Source organism: Cavia porcellus, unplaced genomic scaffold (genome assembly GCF_034190915.1).
Source record: "Cavia porcellus strain 051 isolate PalLab524CR breed Dunkin Hartley unplaced genomic scaffold, mCavPor4.1 scaffold_20, whole genome shotgun sequence".
In the NCBI taxonomy this organism is placed as follows: domain Eukaryota; kingdom Metazoa; phylum Chordata; class Mammalia; order Rodentia; family Caviidae; genus Cavia; species Cavia porcellus.
Window position 1 is genome coordinate 29,024,839 of NW_026947503.1, and position 6,000 is coordinate 29,030,838.

Here is a 6,000-nt window from a genome sequence, read left to right on the forward strand (position 1 = left end):
TATGCACTTTAAACCTTCTCTTGTGTTCTTCAACCCATAAGTTAGCCACACAGCATTCAGCTGCTTTCCTTAATTTTCTCACCAGTCATAGATACAGGGTTTCTCCTGCTAAAGCCCAAATAGCTTCCACAGAAGTCAAGTATCTAGGTTTCTCTCTTACTCCTACCACTTGTTCCATCACTACAGATCGTAAGGTGATTCTTCAGGATCTCCAGATGCCCACAACCAAATGACAGATTATATATTTCCTAGGTTTAGCTAATTTCTTTAGTCTCTGGATTCCTAATTTTACAGCTCTAGCCCAACCCCTCTACAAACCTTCTAAAGGCCCCTTATCAGAACCCCTAGACCCCACTATGGCCATACATGCTTCCTTCCATAAATTGAAAGAGGCTCTCCTAAGGGCTCCAGCCCTTACCCTTCCTGACCCCACTCAACCCTTCATTCTATACACTACCTTTCAGGGTCAGAATGCTGTAGGTGTACTAGAACACCAAAAGGGACCCTCTTTTCAAGTGGTAGCTTACTTGTCACAGCAGTTAGACAACACAGGAAAAGGATGGGCACCTTGTCTCCAAGCCCTTGCAGCTGCAGCCCTCCTGACACAGGAAGCGAAAAAGGTTACATTAGGGCAGTCTGTTACAGTACACTCACTTAATCATCTAAGTGAGCTTATCTCACATAAGACACTCCCTCCCCTAACGACCCCTTCTCACTTTCAACAGGTACATCTTGCCCTCTCTCAGGACCCTTCCATCTCTGTTTCAATTGGTGATCCTTCTAATCTGGCAACTTTGCTTCCCACCTCAGAAGACCACCTTCATGACATCTTTAGAATAAAGGCTACTTTTATTTTTTCTTATATTCTGCTACTTTATTGCCCCAAAAAACCCTTAACAGCTTTGTCTTTGTCAATTGGTTATAATTGCTTGCAATGTGCCCATTGTTTTTAATTACCTTGTCTCTTAAAATAATGATAAACCTAAGTTTAAATATCATTAGGTATCATTAGGTAATGATATTTCTTTAATGGGGCATTTTTATTATTTTTTTCTTGTACATGTTATTGCATTTAAATTAGTTGCTAAATTTACTGGTACTCCTTGTTTGACTGTTTTTAAACAATAGTGCTAGAGAGAATAATATTAGAGCACCCCTAGCAGACTTTAATATAAACTACTTTAAGATGAGTCTTCTTAAGAGAAATCTAGCTCAGCCTTAGAAAATATACATACCTATAATAAAACCAGGACTCCTTCCACCATTTAAGTAGCCCTCGGCTGGTGGCTGGTCTCTAAGCCTCGGAGGCAAAGTTTCACTGAAACAGACTAGCCCTGATCCTCTTACACTCTAGTGGGCATATCAAGCCTGTTCTGCTTCAGTTTCCTTTCTTTGGTTTTACTTCTACTTTTACTTTACTTTTACTTATAGAGGCAAATGAAATCAGAAAGAATTCTAGATTATTCTAACCTTATCCTTCTAAATTAAGATCGTAGAAAATGAGTGTTTGTTAACACCTGAGTTGGGTTCATGAATAATAATATAGAATTCCAAGCAGCCAAATTGATAAATTTGGAACTTAATTAACTGAGCTCAGGACCACTTGTACACACACACACACACACACACACACACACACATTTTAGAGTCCAAACAAGGGATACTGAACTGGAAAGTTAAAAGAGGCCTTACTTGGACAATTATTTACATTCCACAGCAGCTAGTAGGGAAAGGATTTACGTTTGTGCCTTACATATGGTTAATTAAGAGTAAATAGCCCCTTTTTTTTCTTTGTGCCTAGAATCACAAAAGACAACCTGCTGGAAAAAATTTAGCTAGAATCTTCTATTAATTTTTGGTTGACACCTGTACCCTGCTTCTTTTGTTGAGCAGGTTAATTTTTCCCCTGTGGGTACAGCTCATTCTGCTTTTCTCGTGGGACTCATACCCTGAGTAATTTTCCATTTTCAGAGTCAAATACAGGACACTAGTTAAATGCAGGGTTCACGATAGTGTCAGTTATGCCAAGCTACAACACAAGAAGACAGGGAAGTCTTAGATGCGGGACACATACTCCATCTCTGTGTCAGAGGAGACTCCGAACTGTGTGCATTCAGGAGAACACACATAAAAACCATGTCCCAGCTTAGTGTTCTGGGCCACGATCTGTTCCAAAGACTGAACTTAAGAGCTGACTTCATGTGACTATGGAAGGAGATATTCCCAAAAGCAGCACACTTACTGGACCTAAACATGTAGACTAATGAAACTCTCCAAACTTTCAAGTTGTGGATTTTAAAACCTTTATTGTAGATCTATGGAGCACTAGGTATGATCTTGCTTGGGCTCTTAACTATCCCTTACTCTGATGAACTCTGATGAACAATGCTTACTCTGCAAGCTATTTAATTGCTCCTATAGCAGCTGCCACTCTTAAAAGCAGGGGACAGGTTTCCCCAGCATCTGTTTGGTGAATCCCCATCAAAGACAGTGGCCAATGGAATCAATGGAATGTTGACCAGACAGGCAGCTGGATTCCTTTCTGGAGACTGATCTTTGGTTCTCTAGGCCAACAGAAATTGAGATCTGAGGGTTCCTGACCAGGGCAACTCTCTAATGGACACTCAAAAGTTCCTCAGTGGACATTTGCTTATAACCACTGGAAATCTCCACTTATCTATCATCTTTCTCTGCTAGTAGACTAAGAACTCTTAATGAGTCTTTCAGTGGATTTGAAGATTATTTAGACTATCCCTTCAGAGAGTAAACTGAGATAGTTTGCAACAATTGTTTACATTCCACAGCAGCTAGAAGGGAAAGGATTTACATTTGTGCCTTACATACGGTTAAGAGTAAATAGCCCTTTTTTTCTATGTGCATAAGAGACTGATGTGCCTTAACACAAAATGTGATTTCTAGATTATAACTTGTGAGTTTCAAAGATACAGAAATTTAAGTAAAGTGTAGTCATGTCCTGCTGCTAGGAAAGATTGCCCAAGTGATTAAATGAGTAATACAACTGCGTTGGAGGCTTCCTTGCCCTAGGGCCCAGGGCTGGAATTCCCCAAGTCATATATTGCCTTATCTATCTCCAGAAGTGATCTCCTTCACAGAGCAGTCAGATAAATACTCTAATTACAACTCACCTTTTTGCATATGCCCTCTTCTGAAGAACAAAAGCAGTAGTTACTCCCTCTTTAAACATTTCTGTTACAATAACTTATAAATGTCATGGAAACAAAGTTTATGAGCCACCAGAGAAGATGAAATTACACACCAATAAGAGTGGATAAGCTGGTTGAATTTATCATGCACAGATGGTATCCACCTGCCCTGGGGCAGAGTCAACACAAGGGACACAATGAGGATATTATCAAATAGGAATAAAAAGGGACACCTAAGTTATCTCCTTGATGGGTAGCTCAGTGTCAAAATCTCTAGCACTACAGGGCTAGAGACAGATCAGCAGAAGTTCCTGAGTTCAACTCCTGTTACAAAAAAAGCTTTCATAGCCTTAAATGTTGCTTTTACATTACAGACACTGGCAACTCAATGGCAAAGCCCCTTACTCCTTTGGAATGCATTCTTAAGTACCGGAAGGTTTTCAAACCTTCCATATTGAAAAAGAGTCAATAAATATTTCTCTGTACATGTGCATGGTCTTCCTACCCCTTAGAGTCAAAATGGAAGGTAGAGGGAAGTATTAATTATGATATTCTTTTACAACTAGAGGCATACTGTAAAAAGGAGCAGAAACGGTCAAATTGTCTTATACTCAGACTTTCTTTGCATTGAGGAATACTCCTTATTTATTTTCTAAATGTAAATGTGAGCCACAGGAAAACTCAGCTCCTCAAACCCTTACCACATTTACCACTCCCTAGGCTGAGATCACTTTTTCCAGACTTTGGAACCTGAGGACAAAACAGCCTTACTAAAATCTATGTCCACCATCACTGAACCTGAGGTTTCTCCTACTTGTCCTTCCAGTGTTAAGAATGAGGCTTCTAGACCAGCAGTAATCCAGGCTTCCATAGGATGCACCCATCCTTAGCTGAGTCTGTGCAAGCTCTTACAGGGCAGCATTCCTTACAGGAAATACAGAGACAATTTGAGACTTCCAGAATTCATGTGTCTTTTATTCTCAGGGACTTAAAACAGATTAAATTAGACCTCAGAAAATTTTCAGACAACTTTGATAAGTACATTGAAGTCCTTAGAGGATTTACTCAGACCTGTAAGCTGGATTGGAAAGATGTAATGCTACTCTTAAATCAAACACTGACTTCTAGTGAGAGACCAGCAGCATTCCAAGCTGCTATAGCCTTTGGAGATGAATATCGTATTGTTCATTTTAGATAACCAGAAGACTGACATCCAGGGGAACTATCAATTCCCACTGAATCACAAGCTGTTCTCACCCAAGACCCCAAGTGGCCTGACAATGAAGCAGGAGATTAGAGCAAGAGACATTTTCAAGTATGTATTTTTGAAAGTCTAAAAAGGACCAAAGCCAAGTCTTCTAGTCATTCTAAATTGTCAGCTATTTTTCAGGAACGAGGGGGAAAAAAACCCTTGACTTCTTACATTGTTTATTAGAGGCAGTAATAAAACAATTTCCATATATCTGGATTCGATAGAAGGACAGATTTTATTTAAGATAAGTTTATTACCCAGTCAACTCCAGATAGTAGAAAAAATTACAGAAGATAGCCTTTGCTCCAGATAGTTCACTTGATTCTTTAGTAAAAACTGCTTCCTTAGTATTCTGTAATCAGGACTGAGAGAAAGCCAAAGAGAGAAAACAAACAGACCAAGAATGGCTCTTTTTTGTGGTCTTAAAAACACAGACCTTAAGTCCAAATCTTAGGGTACCAAGAAGAACTTGAAGACTACACTGACCTGCTATCACTACCACAAGCCAGGCCACTTTAAGAGGGACTGTCTTAAAGGCCCCCCAGGCCATGCCCTAACTTCAAAGGTGACCATTGGAGGTTGGATGGCCCGCTGAGGCCAAAGCCCCAGAGTTCTGACTCATCCTACCAGATGAGTCAGCAGGACTGAAGGGCCTTAGGACACTGTCTCCTCCCTCTGGCCAGACTGTCATCTCCATGGAGAAGGCCTGAGTAATCCTGACAAGAGGTAAAAACCAGCCTATTGCTGGACATTGGCACATGTCTCTTTGCCCTTCTCAACTCTGGTCTTCCTTTCAGGCATTGTACCTCAGTCACAAAACATAGGTTGCTTAAACTGTAATTGGGACAACTTTCTCTTCACTCATTCCTGTAGTTATGCCTAAAAGCCTGACTCCAATTCTGGAGAGGTTTTATCTTATCTAAATGCTGCAATATATATCCAAATTGCCAACTAATCAAAATGATGCTGAGACTGTTTCTTACAAATATAGTACTTATTGTTGTTCATATATAAAACCTTAAAGAGTTTCATTTGTCAAAATAATATATTAACTTGGTTCTCCTACATTATCAAAAATTTAGAGATAATTATAACTAAAGCTAGAGGGATTTATGACAAAATGTCAGACTCCATCGACAAAAGGTCCTAAGAGCCAATCATCATACTGTAACTATAAAGTGTCACCATACTGTTCTGTATGTGCCATTACCCTGGTAACCTGTTTGCTGTGTTAACCTTTGTTCCCCTTGCAAGAGACAACTGTTCCTGGAATGAGTCTACCTTGAGTTACCTACATTCCTCTCAACCTTTGTCCCCCTTTTGTGAAAGATAGTTGATCCTGAAATTAGTAGACAAAGACTGTAAATTCTTGTAAAGAAGGAAATGGCTAACCACCAACTGTGAAACTTCTCTGCCCTCAAGCAAAGGGAAACAAAGGTCTTCTTCATTGTTCTTTCTATAAAAGTCTGTCAAAATTTTAAGCCAGTTACACAGCTTTGCAAACTCCAACTGCACTATGTCACTGGTGCCAGGATAAATAAAAGCACTCCTTTTTCTTTAAAAAGACATCTTGCCCCATTTTTG